Source organism: Miniopterus schreibersii (genome assembly GCF_964146895.1).
Source record: "Miniopterus schreibersii genome assembly, chromosome: 12".
NCBI classification, from domain to species: domain Eukaryota; kingdom Metazoa; phylum Chordata; class Mammalia; order Chiroptera; family Miniopteridae; genus Miniopterus; species Miniopterus schreibersii.
In genome coordinates, this window is record NC_138112.1 from 54,289,410 (window position 1) to 54,314,966 (window position 25,557).

The 25,557-nt window shown below is 40.9% G+C and overlaps 1 protein-coding gene across 12 annotated transcripts in view; it reads right to left on the reverse strand.

Annotated features, from left to right (window-relative positions):
- MPPED2 (metallophosphoesterase domain containing 2) overlaps positions 1 to 25,557 on the reverse strand; it is a 164,317-nt gene that overhangs the window by 128,087 nt on the left and 10,673 nt on the right. Inside the window, exon 3 of one of the 12 annotated variants that reach the window (XM_081154792.1) lies at positions 23,511 to 23,567. The exons of the other annotated variants lie outside the window; for them this stretch is intronic. The gene's annotated coding sequence lies outside the window, so the exon portion shown is untranslated. The remainder of the gene's footprint in view (positions 1 to 23,510; positions 23,568 to 25,557) is intronic. 12 annotated transcript variants of the gene reach the window in all.

The window sequence follows — 25,557 nt, forward strand, 5'->3', positions numbered from 1 at the left end:
GTCAAGGACCTCGAGATTAAGAAATTGAGGACTACTGCTTCTCCTGTTTTATTTTTTTAACCGTATTAAGCAAACTAAGAACTAGGGAGGAAAGCACACCCTTCCTAGACTTCTTGTCTTGTCTTGGGGCAATTGGCCCAACAGTGGGTCCTCTGGGCACTTTGTGAATTTCCCAACAACTGCAGAGCAAGGTTTTCTGTCCCCATGTCCATCCCCAACCCGGAGTCACAGCAGCTTCATGGCCACCACTCAGCTCAGTCCCAGGTGAGGCGTCTGAACTGACCGTACTCTGACCATAGATGGCATTCAAATACCCTAACCCTTGTTTCAAGCGGCTCAGGGACAAGCCATTCTGACATCTCCCTCCGCTTTGCCTTCTCCCTTCAGTTCTTGTAAATGGGCTCCGCTCTCTTCCTGTGCTAAGCCTTTATAACCTCCTACAGTTCCAGGCCCTGCAATCAACTGGCTTTTGCCCTGTTCCTTTAAGGCAAGGCTCCGATTTTTCAATTTCTGCCCCGAACTCAAGAATATTCACTAGAGGTCTGCCACCTGCTGCCACCCCTTCTTTGGGTTAGAAGAGCCCCCACACTTGCCTGTGCTCAGGCCTGCACCACACGCTGGCCTCCCTGACGCTGGCCCCCTGGCACACAGCTCCTACCGTCCCTTTGAGGCCCGCAGCTCACATTAACCGCAAGTGCAGACAGTCTCTGGGACTCCACAGGAATGATGGGCTGGGAGGCTGGTCTCTTCCACCATTTCCTGGGTGCCACTGTGTATGACAGGAGAATTATCGTCACCTATTTAACTCATCTCAGAGGACAAACTGGTCTCACTCAGCTGCACGTTATTTTTTTTGAGATTAGATTTTCCTGCTTCCTCCCCATAGGAACCGCCTCAGTCCGGGTCCTCTGAATTGGTCATTCATCCACGACTTGGGAACCCTGTCACTCCAAACACCACCTCATTACTGTCACTCTCTTGCTTTAGTGACATCAACTGATATACTGATTCGCAGGTTTTTAGTACCAGAAAGCAGTTTGAGGGACCTACTTTACATCTTCCAGATAAGAAAACAAGTCTCAGATATTGACAGACTTGTTCAACATCAAAACGCGAGTCGGTGGCAATTCTGAAACTAGAGGCTCCCGGGCCCTAGTCTCTCAGGCCACTGGCATATTCTTAGATGAATATGTCTATGAACTAGAGAAGAAAGAAATCCTTTCACGCTTCTCTGGACTCTCAATTTCTTCATTCCTGTCTCCACATCTTGATTTCACACTTCCATATTGTGTTCTTTGAGGAAATCTCTTTCTTCCACAGGCCTCCAAATGCACTTCAAGGTAGAGAAAATCTCTTCTTTCTTAAATTTTTACACTCAGTTTTGAGTATTTAGCTGAATGGGTTAAGAGTCTTGAGTGCTCCCTGTGGAATTCCATGACCTATGAGTGTGATGTTTCCAGGTGTAACTCCACTGAATTATCACCAATCCCAGTGGCCTTGGAAAGTCCTGGAACTAATACAAGGAACTGTGAGTAACTTTGCCTTAAAATCTTAGAATGCTTGAAATGCAAGGATCCTTGGAGACCATCTGCTCTAACCACTATTAGTTCCATTTTACAGACTAGGGAACTGAGGCCTATACCACTTGATTCTCAATTCAATGTGCTTTTCTCCATGGATCCCCCAGCCTCCTAATAATGCATTTCTCCATATTCTAAAGTAAGAAAGTCCTCCTTGGTCATGCTCTTCTACAGGGCCTCCCTCAATCAGTGGGATGATTCCAAAAGCATGTTTGTGTATCTGGATTGTATTTACTTCATGCTTCTTCATGACTTCAGATCCACATGGTTTTATCGTGAGCATTGTTTTGGAAGGGAAAAGAAAACAAAGTCCAAATCTTTAATCCATGAGTTTGTCACTGTCTCCTTGACAGACTAGCATGACAAACTCGTGCTTCACTAACTAACTGTGAAACCCAAGTCACACTGGGAGGCCTCTTCTAGCCTTTGTTTTCTTATCTGCAAAATGGGACTAATACCACCTACTTCTGAGAATTAGGTGAGAATTAAATAAGATATGGTGAGAATTAAGTTATGGTGAGAATTAAGTTATGGTGAGAATTAAGTTATGGTGAGAATTAAATAAGATAACGTACTAAGGCAGTTAGCACTTAGCTGTATCCGTAGTAGGCACTCAATAGATTGTAGCCACATCATTATTATTGTATTATTATTATTATTATTATTATTATTATCTCTGTGGATTTTTCCTTGTTCTGTCTGACCTGGCTCTTTTTACCTGGTTTCCTAGGTCTAACTTTGGCTGTATGCCCTGCAGTCCAGAGGGCTGAAGATGCCCTAAGGTAGATAGGAAAGGGGTTCCCCAAAAGAAATGTTTAACCAAGGCTAAGACAATAAAATAAGGGGGAAAAATCAGAGTCGAAAATAATCAAAATAATAAAGGTTAGTTTTATACTCTCGGCTACGACAAATTTTGTGTCAAAGCTGAAGGAGGTCATTAACAGTCATTACATTGAAACTTCTCTTTCATAATAAATTTAAGAGATTATCATTTCAATTTGTTAAACAGTCCCAGACTCAAGCAGTTTGCTTACCTGGCAGGAATTCAATAAAGGCTACTTGTTAGGTAACCAATCAGTAAACATCTCTATCAGTCATCTTGGTCATCTAAAAAACGGAATGTGCAATTATTTCAGCCTCTAAGCTGACAGACCTTATTTCCCATTTATGTAGGACCGTTTGGATCAGCTTTCTAGTAGCTAGTCCAATACCTTTGTAGTCAAGTAAAAAGGTGATGTACTACTAAGTATATAAGAATTCTGAATGGCACCGACTATGAGGGGGGTCCAACCAAATGAGTCATAGCCTGTGAGTCTAAAGAGCCCTGTAGCCAGAGTAAGAAAGTCATAGGTGAGAACTCACTAATGGACTGTATTCCTCGGGCAAGAGTGTGAGCGAGAACGAATCCTGCAGCTGGAAAATGGAGCATTGCTCCCATAAACTGGCTCCGAAGACAACTCCTAAAGAAATGGTTTCAGAACTATTCTCAGCATCGCAGGCACTGCAGGAACACCAAGCAGTGCGCGCACCCACACACGCACACATTATTTCTTTACTCTGGTAAATTTATTGAAAAGAAACAAAAAATCTGGGTCAGTAGTTTACACACTTCAAGCCCGATAGTCTTTCTCACGCTGAACTTGACCTTTCTCTTTCCTCCAAAGCCAGAGTTAAGCTCTTCCCAGGTAAGAGCTGCCTTTCTTACAGGCACATTGTCAGCTGCTTCTCCCTTCTTTCTTTCTCATTCCCTTCCCTCTTTCCTCCCTCCCTCCTTCCTGTTTTCTTTCTTTCTTCTTCATTTTTCCTAGCTGGGAACACACCAAAATGGGAAGAGGGGAAAAAAATGGAAAGCATAAAAATGCTTTACAGTCATAACCAATTCTTTTCAAACAGTGAGCAAACCTGGTCCTTCTCATTTGGACAATTACAGCCGAGAGAAGGATCTGGTTTCAAAGTGCAGCTGCTCATTTGAAGTGGGATAGGCATGGTTAATTTTTCCAATGAGAAAATGGTGATGAATGGAATAGAAAATAAAGATATCTCTAAAGCTAGACTAAAAAAAAATATATCTTAACTCAAGAAGGTCATCAATTTGGAAATATTATCCAGAGAATTATCAAATCACAGAGAGGAGCTTTCAGAAAATCTTGAGTGACTACAAATGAAAAGTATGCCTTGGAGACCAGTTTAAATAAAAGTCACAGTAGTCACATATGCAACTCTAAACGCTGCAACATGCAGCTGCAGAGGACTCCTAGGGAGGCCAATGGGATCCCAACACAGACAATTATCTTCTCCGTAAACCACACAGCAATAGTAACAAAGGTCTCCATGATTTTTATTAATAAAAGTTTATTGCAGATTGCAATAATATTAAAATCCTATGACTTTTGCAGACTAAAACAGATGATCTTTAAAACTACACACATATGTTCCTTTTGTGAATGCTCAGTTAGTCAAATGCAGTTAATTTGTACACGTCTCTGTATGTATGCCATGCTTCAATTAAAAGTTTACTAATTTAAAAGAAATTATACTCAGTCCTCTCCTTATATATGAAATATTTTTCTTGGATACACTTTTCAAGTAATATAACAAAACTGCAAATCTCCTTCAAAGTCTTATTGAAAAGACAACTAAAGCTGTTCAGGAATGTTAGTTTTTCTCTTGGGTTTTGTATCCTTAAGTCTTCCCTTTTGATAGAAAAAAACTACCCTCTCATATTTTAATTTCGCATTCATCCCATATAATTCTTCCCACTTATGTCTACGAATGCCTTTCAAAATAACCAAAGCTCACCATTGGTTATGAAGCTCCTTGGCTTTGGTGTATCACTCTGACAAGCTTTTTCTCTCTGAAAACAGTCTTCACATTTACCAAAGGGCATAATCAGCACTCTAGCTGCCTGCTGCCTTGTGGGATTTTATCAATAATGTAGTTAATAAACAGAGGCTTTGCGGATAACCGCACGTTATAGGTTATCTAAGAGCTCATACCTTTCCCTCGACTTCCATCTTAAAAATTCATGAATTAAGAAAACCTCAGTGGAGGGGGGAGGTGATCTGTGAAACAGGGCATCCTCATTTGTCACTGAAATTACTGACTTCTGAAGTCTGCGATTACTATTGTGTTAAATTATTTATTTTCAAAGAAAGAAGCAGGGGAATCTCAAAATGACTTTTAAGGCATCTACCTCCAGGATATCTTTTAAACAGCCAATTAAGATAGGTATTTTTATATTGCTCACTAAAAAAAAAAATAGTGACTAACTGAAGTTTTTGGTTTTGTTTTATGTGAACCATTTTCTGTAGCCAACTGCCTGAAAATTGTCAGATTGCTTTATACTTCCAACCTACAGTGACTGGCATTTACTCTCCGTAAGCAGTTGTCACAAACTGCAGAAAGTGATTAGCAATCACTTGCTACACGACATGAGATAGTCTTAAAACTCCCATTTACCCCCTACTGAACCAATAGCTTAGCTCATTCTAGAGAATGCGAACGACGATTTCTCCAGCAACTAACGTAAGTGAAAATATGCGCCCTAGCTCTGTAGAATGCAACACATTTGGTCACAAAGGAAAATGAAAGCAAGCCCCCTAACACTAACTCAAAACACTTTAGTTGGAGAAAAACAGCCTGCATCCCATAACATTTTATGATAGCAAATGAGATGCAGGCAATGTAATTTCACTTATGTGATTCACTTACAAGCCATGCAAATGCAATCTTGCTGATTACATTTAAAAACAAAAAGACTGAATCTGCTTATTTATAGAGCAGATCCATAGTCATGCAAACAGCATGCTCCCCCCTACCCAGTGTGGAACAAAAAGAAAACAATCTGGCTGAAGACATTTTCATCACTACAGAAAGAAAAAATGATGTTAATGTGGAGGCCAGGTTGACCCAAAATGCTTAATAATGTGGCTTCTTGGTGCCCTTAATAGAAAACAAGGTCAACTGTGTGTAATGTTAGCTGAGGTGCTCAACTCACATGTAAACAATGTGCAATGTTTTATTTGTTTTTTCACTGGTCATAAGAAAGTGCTCAGTAAGCACTTGCATCTATGTTTAATTTCAAATCTTCATTTATCTGTGGGCAAGTGTGCCTGTGTACACACACGTTTCTGTATATAGACAACAGAAATGTAGAATTTCCACAGTGAAATTGCTACAACCAATCTATTCATTAGCTCGACTCCTCACAATGCATATTTTATGAACTCTGCCTAATAAGTTGGCATCTTGAGCATTCCAGAACTACTAATTTCAATCATTACCAAAAGTAGGGCTTTCATGAGATAATTTTTCTATTACGCAGTTCAACAGTGAAAGTTGCTGCCCAATGCCATCTCTAAACTTCCCAGAAAAGCAGAGTTGGAAAAATTCTCCTACTTTCTGTGATGCTCAGTTTTTAAAGATCTAACAGTTACTTCTGGCTCATGATCAGCAGCTGAAGCAATGCCCAGCTGGCAGCCATTGCACCAACATCCTAGGCATTTGGCTAGAGGCTTACTGATAGCTAGAACTGCCGCACTCCAGGCAAAGGATCATGGCCAAAGCCAACTTGGGTCCAGATGCAGTTTTAACAATAAAGAAGTTTAATGTGATAACTCACACCTTTCATCAAGCATTTTCCACGAGGAAAATCGCATGTGGCCGGAAATGCTCCTTGTGGAGTGACTTGTGGCCCGAGGGTCTCTAAATCTTAATGAAGATGACACACTGTAACCAAGTGATGCCAACACGAATGATGGATAACAAAAGCAATTTTCTGGACAATAACATCACTTCTTTTTAGTCAGAGACACAGTTTTCAAATAGTAACCTCTTAGAACTTCTCACAAATAGAGATGCCTTTGAAGTTACCCTGTCTTTGATATTCAGCTATAATCAGGTCTCAAAACTACTCAAATTGAATTCTGTAAAATTTATGTTGAAGTATCCAACCTATTATCTTTATGTCTCCGAATAAAAAAGGTCTAGAAGCATAGTATAGGTTTGCTCGTTTCCACACAGCGCAAGCACTGGGCCAGGAACCATTTCACTTGTTTGGAATGTGAGCCATTACCCAAGCCCACAGCATATGGTTGCACACTTCTCAACACCCACATCCCAGCAAAAATGCAACTGCTGTCCAAGTGTGCGTAGTCTCTGAGTAGAAAATGGCAGTGGTTTCTAGAGCCCTGGGGTCCAGAAGCAACTGCCAGACCTGAGAGGAAGCAAGGGATGCAAGAGTGGTCAGAACAGGAGGAAATATTATGAAATGAAAGCAAGGTGTGATCCTCCAGAGCAGAAAATAGCTGCTCCTGTTTCATTTGCACCGCTTTCCATTGCAGGGTGCCTCCTACACGCAGCCTACCTCCTTTCATGTTTGGGACAAGAATCAGCCCTGAAGACTCTCTGACTACCTTGGGGTATGTCTACAGAGAAAAGTCAGGAAGTAAAATTGGAAAGTAATTTAACAGAATTAAGTCAGATACCCGAAAAAAGTCTTATTTCAGACATGTGCTGGAAGAAATTCTCCCTCGTTTCTCCAGTTAGGCCTTATTATCTGTCCCAAACTATAAGTTCCTTAAGCACTTTACGCTCAGTAAGGGTCAAAAAGCGACACACATTGTACTGCAAACCAGTTGTCTTTTATGACCTTCATCAGGTTGTTATAGTATCGTATGAAGCTAGGAAAATTCCAGGACAAGCAGAATAGGGAAACTGAGACAGATTGCAGCCACCTAGTAAATCCTATCTTCCCCAAACCAAGGGCACTTAAGGGTAAATGGTTTGCATTCCTCCTCCCCAGCCAGAGGGGAAATAGCTTAAATCACCCTACTCAGGGAGACAGATAACAGAAATCCAAATAGTGCCATCTGCCAACCACACCCAAGGACAAATGAAGTTAAGAGAATAAACCTCATTTTGGTACATCAGCATAAAGCTGACAAATATTCTATTGATCCACCCCTAAACGCCCAGCCTTTAAAACCCCTGAAAATGCACGTTCCAGGGCGCTCTCCCCCCATCCCCCCAGGGGAGCACACCAGTGCCATTTCCTTCTCCCCTCCAAGGGGGCCCCATGAGACTTGCAACCAGGGGAGCAATGGGCAGCAGCAGCTCGTCCAGGGCTTAACCCCCGAACCTGTCTCCAAGGCCGCCTTCCCTCTCTGACTTCTCAGTGAGCCAAAGCAGCCCAGCCGAGGCTCTCCTGTTGCTGCTTCTATGCTCTTCCTTGTTTTGCTGTCCCAAGTATAAGGAACTTAGACTGCAGCCAATAAATTCTTGCTTTCTTTTCTATACTTTGTCTCTTGATTGAAATCTTTCCCTCAAGAAGACAAGAACTGAGGTCTCGCCATCATCTCCCCGGTAACAAGGTGACTCAACCTCTCTGGGTTGCAAAATTCTCTACATGCATTTCCCTCACAGTGAACACCAGCACACAAGTATACAAAAATACACCTTGATATCCTATTAATAATAATGCACACAATTATTTTATCAAATATTACTTAATTCGGGCTCAATTGATTGTCTCCCTAAATAGGCAAAACACCCCTAGCAGGTAAGGACTAGATGGTTTACAGTTCTTCATGATTCTGACCGTCAGACCCAAAAAGACATTCATTTCTTCATTTCTTCATCAGTAACTATTTATTTATTGTAGCAGATACTATGCTATGTCCTGGGGATAAAACAATAAGCAAAACAGCCACGATCCCTGCCTCCCATACTACTTCCAGCAAATACTTATTTGATTGAAACATTTTCAGTGACACCCAACTTCCCCCAGACTTCCCAGACATCTTGCTCATTTCCTTCGATCCTGTAGATGGTTTCCTAGACTCCCATCAAGTCGAACAACTCTTTCCCCCTTATTCAAATATTTTAGAGGTTCTCATTTCCCCGTAAAGGTGTTAGAGGGCTGTAGAATCACAAAGGAGGCCTTAATCACTTAATGCCAAACTATGAGAGCAGCCATCCTTCCGATATGGGTGAATGAGTGAGAGGAGTGGGCAGGGCATTCTCAGCAAACTGCAAGGACTGACGTGAGGCAGGTGATGTTGGCAATGACTAGTGCCTGGGTGAGCATAAAAACAGCAGAGATGACTTTTCAAAGAGGATGGGGAGATTCTAAGCTCAGAGATAATTTACGGTGAGGACAAACGACAGAGGAAACACATACAAGAGACTGTTTATTGATTTTTAGAAGATGTATCTGATTCCTGGGCCCATGGACATTGTAGAGGATTCCAGATCAACCAACAGCAGCCTTGCCCTGGCAGAGCTTCCAGTCTAGGGAGGGAAACGGTGACGTCCTGGCTATCCCCTTATATTGGCAAGTGTGGATTTCAAAAAGGAGGCAGCTCCATTCACATCCTGGAACGCATGTGAATGTACGTCACGTGATACTGCTAAAGGCTGCTCTTCTGATGGTCCCACATGAAGCATTGTTCTAGGCTCCGAGAAACACGTGTGAAAAGGAGACGTTACACACACTTTCTTCTACTCTGGCCAAAGGAACGCTGCCTCTGTCTTCATATTTTTTACCCTTGTCCCAAGATCTTATAACATCCAAAGACTGAGCACCGGAATAAATCTGAAATATAATTACATTACTTGTAAAACTGTAGAACACATATACTTATGTGAGCAGGGATTCAAGTTTCTTTGCTTTCCCCTTAAGTTTCTTTCTCCTAGGCCTTTGAGCCTGTCCACTCCCCTTGATCCCGGACGAAGCAATTAAGGAGGTGACACAGCTGTGAACAATGAATCACGATACCGTCTTATCAAGACAACCAATATGCATGGTCAGGCTGACCCAACAATCAGTCAAGATATCGCCTCATCACGACAGTGCCAGATGACCAAGAACAAAAGAATGACGTCTTCAGACTTCCAGGACTGCACGTAGCTACATTCCATTCCCAGCCTCAGTCTGCCCCATTTCCCTACATAACCCTATCCCTCAGGCCACTCCTTAAGACAGGTTTTGGATACTCGTATGCTCCCTGTCTTCTTGGTTGGCCTACCTTCTCAACAAAGACCTTACATGATTCAACCCTGCCTCCATTGAATTGGACACAGCAACAGGCAGCCTGAACCCCACCCAGGTTTCCCGGTAACAATCTCATGGTTATTTCCCTGGGTTATGTGGACCAGAAAGATACACATCTACTAAGTATTTTATAACTTTAATGGCTTTTCCCAATTCACCTCCAGTAATCGCTATTGACTTTGCCTGCCCTCAGCCTCGTGTACTTGTGCACACAAGCACACATAGACCTATGAACTCAGTCTCTGGGTGTGCCATACCTTGTCATCCCTAGCTGTGCTGGAAGGTGTTCTACCTCTGATAATAGTGATAACACCAATATGAGCAAACACTCTGACAGAACTTACTGCATCCCAGGAGATGTTCTAAGTACTATACATGTATCAACAGATTTAACACTCACAACAGCTATATGAGGTAGCTACTAATTTTCCCCCTCATTTACAGATGAGAACCCAGAGGGGTTAAGTAACTTGCCCAAAGTCACACAGCTAGTAAGGGCCTGACCAAGACTCAAACTTAGGCAACCTGGTTCTACAGTCCATGTTCTTAAACACTACACTCTACTGCTTTTCTACCTCCTCACAGTCAAGCTCAGGAACATATTCCAGATCCTTAGACATTCATTCCAAAACTACTTATTAAAGCCTTGTATGACAGACTCGACTACGTTTTCTTAATTTACTCTGCATTCACATTTATTTCCCAAAATCTAACCAAGAAACCAAAAAGAGGGAGAGAATGGTTGAAACATATGCACCCAATTCTATGTGCATTGAATGTACTCATGGCCCCCTAATCTGACTCCACATGTGAGCAAACAAGATATATAAATCTGAGTAGATTGGTTGTTCATATAAACAATTCAGAGCCTTATCATGTCTCTGTGAACTGACTCTAATTCATCAAAAATGTAGGAGCAGATTATATATGACACCCTCCATTAACTGAAACACACCAATAAATTTCCAAAATGTAGGACTCAACACCAAAACATATATATATGTATAAATATAGATACAGATAATGGAGAAATCCCCACATCTATTGCAGAGCTCCGCGCAGCTTGTGTCTCCTCTGTGCAGTCTGGAGTCATGCATAATGCAACACAGCGACTGCTAACAGCAGGCGCGCACCAGATAATTTACACTTGTTTTTATGGACACGAGGAACTGATCTTTGAAGCTGTCCCTAATGAGATTCCGCTTGGCCCTAACAGCATCCTGAGAGAGTGTTCCGGTTTTCTACTTGGCATCCGGTGCATATTTATAATGCAGAATACAAGCTCATTTAAATTGCACATGTGGATTTTGGTGTCTTCCCTATTTTACAGAAAGATTTTGGTATACTAAGGAGCGCTGACTCCTCAATTACTAAACCACACTTTACCTAAACCGTGTCACAGCCAGTCGCTACAGGTACTTATCAAAGAGGCAGGTTCATCAAAGGGCTTCTACCTACAGGGCAAAAAGCTCCCCCAATTCTAGTCCACACTCAAGGCCAGAAACTCAATTAGTTCCTCAGCCAAAGGGCATCTCCAGAAAGCATAATTATGCAACACCTTCCTTAATAGACATAGTAACAGGGACAGTTAGGGAGAGAACTGGAAGTCAGCTACCTAAATTGAGCACATCCTGCCCCAAAGTGCTCACGTTGCAAACCTCTCTTTCCTATTATCTCCCCTCTTTTAAGTTCCGCTTCATGTAAAATTCTTTCTTAAGCTTGGCACTTTACACAGGCTTTTTAAAAAATCAGTTGGCTTTCAAGAGGTTTGTAGTAGAGTCACCCATAATTAGAACTCCATTACATACTTACTTTAAATTTCATTTGTTTTACCTTTAAATCAAAACTTTTAAAAGGTTTTCAATCACTGTATCACACCAATGTTGTTATGGTGGTACTATACGTACTTAACACAAATCACAGATTTCTGTCAAAATAGTCACTCTATATAAGAGCCTGAAGAGTTTACTATTTCAAAAGAAAAAGCAAGCCAAGTTGTTTAAAAAATCTGAGTAGAGAATAAAATTGCGCGATTCCCATGATAACAGATGACCTGTTTTCATGGTCTTCATTTCTGGGAAACTCCACGTTAAGGGTAGTTGTCAGTCAGATTCCTGGTAATTGCGCTGAATTATATTCTAATTGATTTCACACTTCTAACCAGTAATTGTTGACTTTAAGTAGGACCAATAAATGAGCATTTTACAATATACTTTCTAACGCCTCAGTTTTTAAGTTAAAGTTAAGGAAGCCCAAATATTGAGGGTCCAGTTGAAAGTGAAACTTTGGTGTTTTTCCTATGTTAGAAATGAGAGTTTACTACTGTCAACGTAAAAGTCAGCTGAAGGCAGAATTGGCTGTAGTTAGTATAGGAGTATCAGAAATACTCACTCTGAGCTTCATCCAGCTCCATCCTGAAAAAAACGGGAGACTTATAAGTCACCCTCTTTAAAGTCGAGTCTAAATACATGCTCTCAAAGTGAATGAACGATTATAAGGGAGCACACAGTAAGAGAATACTGAATCCTTGCACACTCAACTTTCAATCATTCATTCAACAGGTACTTGGAGTGTGTGTAGTGTGCCCAATGCAGTGACAGGTGCTGTAGTTGGAGGCAGGGAAAAAATTAAAGAAAAAGAAAAAGAGAGAGTTGTTGCCTTCAAAGAGTTTAGAGCCTGGTGGAAGGAAGACAGTCTTTTCACAAACAGTTAGAAAATATATTTATGATAAGTGACCATGGTAAAGCACTCTTTGCAGGTACTCTGGGTTCACCTAATCTAGAGAGCGGGGTCAGGAGTCCCCTAAAGATGTGACAAAGGAAACAGTATTTAGGGAGGAGGCCTGTGGACATCATTCTGAGTTTCAAAGTTTAGGATCAGCTGGCTCTCTCCCTGAACCTCTCAGTACCTCTCCACTTAGAAAAATTAAAAAGTACAAAATGCAGGGGGCATGCCTAGAAAGTTGGATTTACAACGTATTTTCCCTTCAATGTCAGCACCGAATCCAGACGGGATAGAAGACCTTGGGAAAAATCGGCGGACAGAGCACCAAAGTTGGCGCTAACTGCTGCCAAATGTCTGGCTGGCACCAATGTACAGGCTCAATTGGCCATAAAAAACCTCACTGTAGTCTTGCTCCTCTGAAAGGAAATCATTTTGCAATCCACAATGAGGCTTACCCAGAGGCCAGTCTTAGGGGGAGGCCTTGAATTTGGAGCTTAACTCAATTGCACGGTTTAGGGCAAGAGTTTCAGGTTTCAGATGGGCAGTCAGGTAATCTGATCCCATCCGACTTTTAATGGCTTCTAAGAAATCCAAAGTGTTAAATCCATTTCCCAGCCTCTCCCAGAGCAGTCTAAGGGTGCTTTTTGCCAGCTTCCATTCTCCTCCCCCGAGTCTCGTATTCTCATACTCAAACTGTAAGTCTGAGACACTAATTTAATACTTATTTCTTAATCCAAAAATCTGATCAAAATCTGTGTTCTAGTCCCATTTGTTTATTTTTTCCTTTGTTTCTCTTGCCCTAGGAGATGTATCAGTGAAAATACTGCCACATGAGATGTCTGAGACTTTACTGCCTGTTTTCTTCTAGGATTTTTATGGTTTCACAACTTACATTTAAGTCTTTTATCCATTTTGAGTTTATTCCTGTGTATGGTGTAAGTTGGTGATATAGTTGCATTGTTTGCATGGACCTGTCCAATTTTCCCAACAGCATTAAATGAAGCGACTGTCTTTACTCCATTGTATGCTCTTGTCTCTGTTGTCAAATATTAATTGACCATATTGGCATGGGTTGATTTCTGGGGTCTCTGTTCTGTTCCATTAGTCCATATGCCTGTTCTTGTGCCAGTACCAGGCTGTTTTGACTACAGTGGCTTTGTAGTATAGTTTGATATCTGGCATTCTAATCCTTCCAACTTTGCTTTTCTTTCTCAAGAATTTGGAGGCTATTTGGGGTCTTTTTTGGTTCCATATGAATTTTTGGAATATTTGTTCTAGATCTGTGAAACATGCCATTGGTGTTTTAATAGGGGTTGTGTTGACTCTGTAGATCACTTTTGGTAGTATGGGCATTTTAATGATGTTAATTCTTCCAATCCATGAACATAGTATATGCTTCCACTTGTTTGTATCTTCTTCTTTTTCCTTTTTCAATGTCCTATAGTTTTCTGAGTACAGGTCTTTTACCTCCTTGGTTAAATTTATTCCCAGGTATCTTATTTTTTTTGTTGCAATGGTAGACTGTTTCTCTTTCTCAGAGTTCATTATTGGCGTATAACAATCCCATCAATTTCTGGATGTTAATTTTGTATCCTGCTACTTTGCCGAATTTATTTATTAAATCTAGCAGCTTTTAGGTGGAGTCTTTAGGATTTTCTGTGTACAATATCATGTCATCTGCAAATAATGACAGTTTTATTTCCTCCTTTCCAATTTGGATGCCTTATATCTCTTCTTCTTGTCTGATCGCTGTGGCCAGACTTCCAGTAGTATGTTGAATAAGAGCGGTGAAAGAGGACATCCCTGTCTTGTTCCTGATGTTAAGGTTAATGCTTTTAGTTTTTGCCCATTGAATATGATGTAGGCTGTAGGTTTCTCATATATGACCTGTATTATGTTGAGGTACGATCCCTCTATTCCCACTTTGCTTAGAGTTCATATCATAAATGAGTGCTGGATTTTGTCAAATGCTTTTTCTGCATTTATTGATATGATCATGTGATTTTTGTCCTTGATTTGGTTTTTGTGATGTATCACATTTATTGATTTGTGGATGTTGTACCAGTCTTGCAACCTTGGAATAAATCCCACTTTGTAATGGTGTATGATCTTTTTAATGTATTGCTGGATCCAATTTTCTAATATTTTGTTGAGGAATTTAGCATCTATGTTCATCAGAGATATTGGCCTGTCATTTTCTTTCTCTGTAGTGTCTTTATTCTGGGCTTGTAAAAAGCCCTTGGAAGTCTTCCCTCCTCTTGAATTTTTTGGAATAGTTTGGGGAGGATAGATGTTAGTTCTTGTTTGAATGTTTGGTAAAACTCACCTGTGAAGCCATTTGGTCCAGGAATTTTGTTTGCTGAAAGTTTTTTCATTACTGCTTCATTTCATTAGTTGTTATCAGCCTATTCAGGTTTTCTGATTCTTCCTGATTGAGTTTTGGAAGATTGTATGTTTCTAGGAATTTGTCCATTTCACCCAGGTTGCCCAGTTTGTTGGCATATAGTTGTTCATAGTATTTTCTTACAATCCTTTGCATTTCTGTGATGTCAGTTTTTACTTCATCTCTTTCGTTTCTGATTTTGTTTACTTGGGCCCTCTCTTTTTGTTTCTTGATAAGTCTGGCTAAAGGTTCATCAACCTAGTTTATCTTTTCAAAGAACCACCTCTTGGTTTCATCGATCTTTTGTATTGGATTTTTAGTCTCTAGGTCATTTATTTCTGCTCTGATCATCATTATTTCCTTCCTTCTACTTACTTTGGGCTTTTCTTGTTGTTCTCTTTCTAATTTTTTTAGTTGTAGGGAATGATTGTTTATTTGAGCTTTTTCTTGTTTCTTGATGCAGGCCTGTAATTCTGTGAACTTCCCTCTGACTACTTTACTGTGTCCCATAGAATTTGGGTGGTTGTGTGTTCATTTTCGTTGGTTTCCAGAAAGTTTTTTATTTCTTCCTTAATCTCATTGGTTATCCATTCATTGTTTAATAACATGCTATTTAGTTTCCATGTGTTTGAATGTTTTTGAGTTTTTTTACTATAATTGAATTTTAGTTTCATGTCATTGTGATACAAGAAGATGCTTGATATGATTTCAATATTCCTGAATTTGTTGAGATTTATTTTATGTCCTAACATGTGGTCTGTCTTTGAGAATGATCCTTGTACACTTGAGAAGAATGTATATTCAGCCACTTTGGAATGAAATGTTCCATAAATATCAATTAACTCCATCTGATCTAATGTGTTTTTTAAAGTCGCTGTTTCCTTGTTGATTTTTTTGTCTGGAAGATCTATCCAATGATGTCAATGGGGTGTTAAAGTCCCCCTACTATGATTGTATTGCTATCGATCTCTCTCCCTTAAAGCCCACCAAGAGTTTTTTTAATATATTTAGGTGCTCAGATGTCGGGTGAAAATATATTTTCTTGGTGGATGGATCCCTTTAGTATTATGTAGTGACCTTCTTTGTCTCTTCTTATGGCCTTTGGCTTAAATTCTTTTTTGTTCGATATGAGTATTGCTGCCCCAGCTTTTCTTTTTGTTTCCATTTGCACTGGAATATTTCTTCCCCATCCCTTTACTTTCAGTCTATGCTACCTTAAACTATTCTCCTGCTTTTAAATTTGTTTTTATTTTTGCTGCTCTAATTGGGTGTTTTTTCCTACCTTGTCCTCCAAATCACTATTCGACCCCCAAATCATTGCCTCATGCAATGTACTTTTAATTCCTTCTTGTGTATTCTTGATGTCAGATATGGTATTCTTCATTTCCGACTGGTTCTTGTCCATGGTTTCTAACTCCATTTCATGCTGTTGTAGTTTCCACTAAGTTTCTTGTAATTCTCACTAAGTCCCTTGAGCATCTTTATAACCATTACTTTGAACACTATATGTGATATGTTGCTTGCCTGCATTTCATTTAGCTCTTTTTCTGGAGCGTCTTTCTTTTCTTTCATTTGGGAGTTGTTTCTTTGTCTATCCATTTTTGCTGTCTCTTTGTGTTTGTTTCTATGTATTAAATAAATCTGCTATGTCTCTCGGTCTTCATGGGGCAGCCTTATGTAGTTAAGTGTACTGGGGGCCCAGTGGTGCAGTTTCTTTGATCTCCTGAGCTGGATGCACTAGGAATGCCCCTTGTGTGGGTTATTTGGGGTGTTCTGTTGTAATCGGGTCTTGATTTTTGTCCAGTTAGTGGGTGAGTTCTCCCCTCAGCCTGGCTGACTGCGAGGCTCAACCCCAATCACATCATTTGAGCTCTTGTGCAGGTGCTGATGGAACAAAACAAAACACAACAATACAAAACTGAAACAGATAAAAGTCCCCTACAACGTCCACAAAACCAACCACAAAAGAAAAGAGAATTAGGAAAGAGAAAAGAGAACGAGAATAATAAAAGGGAAAAAATGAGAAGAAAAAAAGGGGAAGAAAAAAGAATATGAATGGAAAAAGGGGAGAGAAAAAAATAAGGATAAAAATAAGAGCAGGAAAATGGAATAAAAGAAAAGTGAAAGGAAAAATTATGAACAGGAAAACAGAGAAAGAAGAAAGAGAAAAAATAAGAAAAGGGAAAAAGAAGGGAAAGGAGAAAGGGCAGAAAAAGAGAGTAAGAAAAATAAAAATAAAAATAAAAATAGGAGCTATGAAGGACAAAAGAGAGAAAAATAATGACAAAGCAATAAAAAAAAAATGCAAAAAAACGCCAAAAAAAAGCAAAGCAGAGTTCTTTTCGGCAGAGTTTAGTGCCTCCTGGGAGCTCCTACTGAATCTTGCTCTTATGTTGACTGAGGCTGTTTTGTATGTCATTTCATGGGACTCCTGAGAGGTATTTTGGTGTCAGCCACTGTTCAGAAGCTGTCCACGTTTGGTTCTCGGCAATCTGTTTGAAGCTTCTAGTGACCCACAGTTTGCTCCACAGGGCTTGGCTGCACGTAGCTGCGCTCCAGGGCCAGCTTGTTAGCAGCATGGGGCCCAGGGGTGGGTAAGCAAATGTCCCAAGGCCTCTGGGGATCCATGTCCACCCACCTCTGTTCACCAGCCAGCTGCCAGACTTAGTCACTGAAAAGGCTATTTCTGAAAGGGCTTTTGGGGGAATCAGGAGGCTGAGACTTCAGGGTCTCCCATGAAGGGGAGGTGCCATTCAAACTTCAGGGAAGATGGTGGGTGTGGTCCCGTCCCAGAGCCACATATCTGGGTCTGTCCTGGAATATTACCCTGACTTTGGCTGGGCGGAACCCCTCCTATGCAGTCTGGTGGGGTCTGCTGGAAGCCGGGAGAGTCCATCAGTTCTCCCATGATGGAGAAGTACCAGTCAGGTTTCCAGGACATCGGGGGGAATGTCCCAACCCCAACGCCAGTCACTGATGCCCCCTGAGACTGTCCGTGATAGGCTTGGTCTCTGCTGCCTCCTCAGCAGGTGTTGAGATGCATGGTGGGGCACGTGGGATTCCTGGGGGCTATATCAAACTAAAAAGTTTCTGCATAGCAAAAGGAACCACCAACAAAACGAAGAGAATCCACTGTATGAGAGAACATATTCCCCAATAATACATCTGATAAGGGGTTAATTTCCAAATATACAAAGAACTCATACAACTCAACACCAGGAAGACAATCCAATTGAAAAATGGGCAAAGGACCTGAATAGACAATTCTCCAAAGAGGACATACAGATAACCAGTAGACATATGAAAAAATGCTCCACAACACTAGTCATCAGAGAGATGCAAATTAAAACCACAGTGAGGTATCACCTTATACCTGCCAGAACGGTTCCATCAACAAATCAACAAACAACAAGTGCTGGCGAGGGTGTGGAGAAAAGGGAGCCCTCATGCACTGCTGGTGGGAATGCAGACTGGGGCAGCCACTGTGGAAAACAGTATGGAAGTTCCTCAAAAAAATTAAAAATGGAACTGCCCTTTGGACCTAGAGATCCCACTTCTGGGAATATGTCCTAACAATCCAGAAACATCAATCAGAAAGAACATATGCACCCTATGTTCATAGCAGCATTATTTATAATAGCTAACATCTGGAAACATCCCCCAAGTGCCCATCAGTAGATGAACGGATAAAAAAGCTGTGGGACATTCACACAATGGCATACTATGCAGCTGTGAAAAAGAAGGATCTCTTACCCTTTGGGAAAGCATGGATGGACTTGGACATTATTATGGTAAGCAAAATAAGCCAGTCAAAGAAAGACACATATCATATGATCCCGCTTACATGAGGCATCTAATGAACAGAATAAACTTATAAACAAAATAGATCCAGAGGCATGGATGCATGAACAGAATGACAGATCTTGGGGGGGGGGGTGGAGGGTGGGAAAAGTTTAACCAAAGAATATATGCATATATGAATAACCGATGGACACAGACAATAGTGTGGTGAATGAAGGCCTGGGGTGGGGTGGGGCGGAGTAGAGGTGGGAAAGAGGGGAAAATCGGGGACCTCTGTAATATTGTCAACAATAAAAAAAAGTGTTCTAAAATGGTGCACACCCCCCCAACGCACTCCATTTAATAAAACACTGAGAGAGAAAGTAAGCGAATAATGGAAGTGAAATATGTAGAAACGGTGGTTTATTTCAGGGCCAATACTGTTATGAGTCCTTATGAGGCTGGGAAGAACATTTTCCGGTTCTGTGGAAACCAAAGGCAGCAAACCCAAGCAAAATCCACAACTCCAGTAAAAGGCACATCTCGGAGAGTTCCGCTGTCCCAGGCAGAAGGCAGGGAGCTGGGACAAGTGTCCATTAAGTCTGTGCCCTGGCTACCAGCAGGTTGACACACACTCAGTTCTTCCCTCCCAGTGTGGGAATCACTTGGGAGAACCCTAGCAACTTTAAAAGCCGGAGGAAAACGAAAACAAAAACAACAACTTCTCAAGAATAAGACACACACACCATTCTTAATGGCAATTAGTATTCATTGTGCTTAATAACAATAGCTAGCATGCACCGAGCATTGAGATACTGTGCTCAGTTCTCTCCTGAGCACTAAGCGTCACCTACCATGGCCTTCGCCACTACCTATTAAAGCATATAGATTGTTACGCTCCCACGGTAGAGATGAGACCCCCATGGTGGCGAATATAAATAAACACATGCAAGGAGCACGGGGATGGAGAGACAGACTGGCTTCTGAATATACTTTTTTTTGTGGGGGGAGCTCTTCAAGCGACCTCTTTTTTTATATTTTTAAATGTGCCTACATTTCTGCTTAGCAACAGCCGCTCCACTCCCGAAACGCCCCCCTCCAAAATACACGCATCCCCTCTTCCCCTCTCCCGCTCTGCTGTTTACGGCTTGATTAAGGTCCCAAGGCCAGCGTGGCTCCTGCGGCCCGTGGTGCAGCACCTCGCAAACCAGCGCTGCCTGTTTATAAGGTGCCACAACCTTCCCTGCAGAGCGTGGGGGCATGGTTAAAATCGACTAATGGCCAGAAAGCTCATTTTCATCCTACACTTGACAAAATAAACACCTCGTAAAGGCAGGTAAGCAGAAGCTACTTTTCACTCTGGACTTGCTTTGTCTTAATAGCCTTTGAAAGGGAGGAACCGACTGCAGGGAACTAACTTCCAGGCTCTGGCACACACAAAACACAATTATGGCACAAGGAGATGGCAAAACCCCTTAGTAGAGTTAAATTATGTTTTGTTCCTTGGAAGGGGGTACCTCTCCCAAACACAGACCGGTGCTGAATTGCAAAGGGTTCTTTCAGTGCGAATTCTGGCTACAGTAGCGGGATCTAACCGAGCGTGTCTTTAAAACCAGGACATTTGATTTCCCTGAAATCAATTCCCTAAAAAGGCTGATATCCCGCCCCCCCTCTTTTGCCCATAGCAAATGAAGCTCCACTTACATATTCGAGGAAATATTATAAAACATTCCCTTTTTTCTCAAAGTGCAGAATTTATGGTAACAGATAATTAACAACAAATGACAAACAATCTGAGCAGTAAAGGTCCCAGTTTGGTTGCCAAGATGATGGTATCAAATTCCAAGATAAACAGTGGAGCGTGCCGGCTGCCATTACCGTGGTGGAGGGGTCGAGATGGACAGATGCAAAACAGACTGGCCACCCGCCTCCGAGGGGCACAGCGTGGGGCCAACAACCTCCCACCGGGTTACTGTTTCCCTTCTGAATTCTCCAGAGTGTCAGTGGGCGAGGGGGTGGGCCCAGGCCGCTCCCCTGTACGAGCAGGACACAGCCCTCATATTTCACATGGAGAAGACATTAGATTCTTCTTTGAACTGCATTACAGAGGAATTGGGAATTCATATGCATTAGGAGCTAACACCACCTTCCTACTCTGTTGGTTCTTCCCCAAAATTTGCCCCTCCCCATCCCCCTTTTCTCTAAGTTTGAGACAAAATAGGTTTCAGCCCTCCCAGCTGTGCCCAAAATGTGAGGGTTAAGAGCAAAGTGAAAACAAGTTAACCTGTAAAAAGTCAGAATCTGAGCACAACATATGGTAAGGCTCCTTGATACTAACAGATGGCGAACCTTGGGAAATCACCATTTCAGATATTCTTACATTTCTCAAGAGCAAGTTCACTATTTGTCAAATGGATTTGAAAAAATACAAATTGAAACACAACCCTAAAGTTTTGAATTACCTAGCAAATTGTTCCTTCTCAGAGAGCAAAACAGGTCAATGTATCAAAAAGTGTTATTTTAATGCTCTCAAATGCTGGATTCACTGGTATGTAGAATTCGCATGCACACCCCAGAAAGTCGAGATGCAATTTATCTTCTCTCCCTGTTAACTCATGTTTAGAGACACTGACACTCTCCTGGTGTTAAAGTCAAGCCCCAGACCAGGGACATCATAACTGCAAGAAAGAGTTATGAGCTACTGAATATGCCTGGTAGGCCCTCCTTCCCTCTCCCTCTCTCCTTCACACATACCCTCAGTTTTCTCTTCTCCATAAAACATGCATCTCCTCATTATATGCCTGCTTACCCAAGAAGGACCAGTATGAAAAAGTTGGTAATTTTAAAAAAAGGAACACATTAAATATAAGGCAGAGCCAAGAGCAATGGGTATGATATTTGTGATTTTTTAAAAAAATATCTAATAGAATCTAATAGAGTCTGTGGTAATCTTTGAAGTCTTAAGGCAAAGCAAAATGAAACAAAAGGGAGACAATTTTTCCAAAACTCAGGACCCAAATAGAGCTGGTAAAATGTCTGTGTTATAGCAAAAGGCTAAATCCTTCAGGAAATTAGAGAAACATGCTGAGGTTGCTTAGCTGGTGGGAGACTTAATTTTTCTCTTGATTTCAGTTTTAAGTCTTGGTGCAAAACACATTTTTAACTAAGTGTACAATATATAAGCGCTTCGAGACTTGGTCTGTGGCCCGAATACCACAAGTGAGCCACTTTCCTTAGCCAATCAGCATACATGCCAAAATAGCCACTGCAAGATGGGAAAAGATATTTTTCTAACCCGAGAATTATCAAATCTTTGAGCTAGAAGGTTTCAGAGACTGTCTGCACAAAGAAATAAATGGGTCTGAGTACAGTCCATGTCATAGCAGCGGGCCCTGCAATCTTTCAAGGAAGCCACTACCAACAGAGGAAAATCAAGAATGGTTTAATTCAGACTTGGAATTTTAAAGCTCAATACTATCGAGAACTAAAAATTTACTTCCGATTGCTTTATAAATGGTGCAAGTTTTTCTTTTTCTTTTTCTCCAATTAGTGTCAAGAGCTTTACTACTTAATATAAAACTGCGCAGAAATTTAAACCAACTAGAGGAGCTTATATTCTTGATACGTGGTAAAGGAGGAAAAAAATAAAAAGCCTGCAAAAATGCATTTTCTTATTTGCATACATTTTACCCTTCTACAGGGGCAGGAATTGAAAAAAGGAATCTTCAAAGCAAAATAGAACAGAAATATGCAGACCCAAATACTGCAAGGGCCAATAAATCCAACAGAGTTTCCTCTTTGCAGAGTTAGTGTTTCGACACAGACGAAGTCTCCAACTGTACATTTTACATTAAGAAAACACACACAAAAAACCAAAAAACGGAGGACTAACACGGTGGTCTGCAAAAGGGCGGTACTTTTATCAGTACTGATATTGAAATAATAGCCTAATCATGCCAGGGCAGCTCCGAAACATCTCGTTTTCAGTATGCTATGAAAATCTAAAAGGGAAAAAGACATGGGAAGGAAAGAGCAAAGGAAATACTGCAGAGGAATCAAAACAAGCTGATGGATACATTTTCCGAGATTCAGTTCAGTGAGCTTTTTCTCCTTTCTGAAATCAGTTTAGAACTACCTTGGGTTTGTTATACAAGACGTGGTGGAGTCAATGGCACTAGCTTTGTTTTTAGATCTTAAAAGCTCCATCTTCATAAGCTCTAAAGTCTCCGAATTAAAATGAAATGTCTCAAATACAGACTGCTATATTACTTCCTGTTTAACTTGCCTTGCCATTTTGCATATTTTTATCCAGACATTTCCGTGAAAGACTTTTTTAAAAAACCAAAAATCCTGTATTTAGAACAAGAGAGAGATTCAATCCTTAAGGAGAGGTGATAGGACGGTTTTCCGGTTTTATGTGCTTATCCCTTGACTGTGGTCCTGTTTCCCCTGTGAATCTTTCTTTACCTCTACAAATGTAGGTAAGTATTTCAGAATTTGAAATCCAGGAATGCCATACTACAGAGGATCTGCTTTATTTATCAAAATTCTTTACCCTCCCAGAGAGTTAAGTGACCAAAAAAACAAACAAAAAAATACTACCCAGTTGTGCAACATACAGCTAGGGTTCTAAGAACAAATCCATATGGACAAAAGAAAAAATACCTAAATTTAGACTGGCTTTTTAAATGCTCGATTGCAAACAAAGAAATCTACAGAATAGGAAAAAAAGTCAGCTCTACAACAAAGTCGAACTGTCACGGACCACAAGACCAGTACCCTCAGGGGGTGTAGAAGAAAAAGAAATTATTTTTAAAAAGAAACGAGAGAGGAAAAGAAAAATACCCTGTGTTTATATATGAGTGCAAACTAAAAGGGCCGTTCAGCATCTCCACGATGAATTTCAGATTGAAAACATTAACAAAAATTATGGCCCCGCAAATGTGCAGGCCAGTGATAAATTTGTAATGAGAATGAGAAAGTGGCTTACCAAGAGAAAGATGTTCAGAATTGTTTTCTTTTTGCAAACAGCTAATGCAGCCCAGCTCTGTAGGAAAGGAGGAAATTCCACCTTGTTTAGCAAGTGCAGTTTTACAGAGCCCCAGACATTCGTTCATTCATCCGCATTGCTCCTCCGTCGTCTGAGAGTTAGGGGTTATTTTTCTTCCCCTCCACCGTATCCCCACGATGCCTCCCTATTATATTCTTTCCCTGCAGAATATCACTAATGATGAGGGGTTTGTGTTCTTAATTTCAAATAGACTAAAGAAAACATAAGACATAGGAGAAATCCTAAACTGCCAGCGTGAGAAGGTGTGATGCTAAAGGCATCACGTCCAGGAGCTGGGGAGGAACCTGAGATTCAGAGAAGCCCAACTTGCTAAGGGTCATGGACCTAGTGAGTGACCAAGCAGGACTAGAATCCAAGGTCCCTGAAAAACTGTCAAGCAGTCTCTTACGCAAGCCATTTACTTCCTGCTGTGTAGACTCTGCTGGCTTCTAAAAATGAATTTGAAGATGCTTTTTAAAAAATTCCACTTCAGGTATAGGACTAAGAAGTAGGCAGCCTCCTTGGCACTGCTCTCATCTTCCCACACACGAGCAAGTTGAATTCTACTGAACCAAAGAACAGCCCTCGGTCCATTCCTTGGTTATAACATAACATGAAACAGAAGGTGCCAGCTAAGGAAGCTAATCCCAGAGTAAGTAGATTTGCAGCAGAGTGAGCCTTTACTGCATATCTTGCAGACAAAGCAGAAGGACTTGTAGACACATTGTATTTTTACCATTCTTTAAATATATTTTTTCATCATAAAAGTATTACATAAATGTTAAGAATATAAAATAAAAAGGAAAGGTCTTTACCCAATACTCCCTCCACAAATTCATTCCCAAATGTACTCCCTAAGGAGCCACCAGTAATGTTGGTATTTATCTTTCCACACATTTTTATATATTTCTAACCAAATGACACCATTCTATAACTTCTGTAATTTTGTTTTTGCACCTAAGGATACCTAATACAGCCCTGAAATAAACAGTTACTTCCTACCGCATAAGAATGAAACTTCAGATCAAACAAACGTTCAAAATCTTATAAGGATTTTGGCATGGAATGATCACCCAGACACCTTAAACACTTCAGATCATTTCTGATTAGCAAGGCCCGGCAAACACTGACATGCTCCTATACAATTCAACAAAGCAACAAGAACGTAAGTTGGACTCATCAGGTTTAATACCACCGAGCAGTTCAGAAATAAAGATGTTAACTAGCACTTATCTCATGCTCACCAAGTACTGGAAAAGACCGTAAATATTATCCCAGCATCTGTTTATCAAGTGCTATCTTCCAGGCATTATATGTCATATGCATTATCTCATTTAATGCTCACAACTATTTTAAAGGGTCACTAAATCCATTTTACAGATGAGAAGACTGAGGTTCAGTAATTTGTCCACCATCACCCGCCAAGCCTGTAACTGGTGGGATCAGCGTTTGTAGAGATCCCTGATTTCAGATCCCACTCTCAGCTACCATGAGAACATTACCCCCATTCCCCAGCCCAAGCTGTGCCCTTTGCACTCAACCCTGCTTAATTATGGTTAACTCTTGATGCTTCTGTTTTAACCTCAGTCAGGTGGGGAGCCTCAGCCACTGATGGGGGTACAGGGACCTGGGATCAGCCCAAGTGGAGGAAGGCCACTGAGATTCCCCAGAGAACAATCAGGCAACACTCAGCGCACTGGATTCCTTCCCCCAGGGACTGTCACTCCTCTAGAGTAACTAGAGGGAGGTGAGACACTTCTAAGCTATGACCTTGACAGACACTAAAAAGTCAGGATACCTGCCAACCCACCCAGAAAAGTTTGCTGGACAAAACTTACCAGTGAGTTATTTTCTTATTAATTCATATATTTATACACTACTGATTTTCAAAATGAATTGAAGCAGCTTAGAATAAAAAACGCAGAATCAATAGAACAACCTTAATGATAACATCTAACATTTATTGAGTATAGGCCACATACTAAGC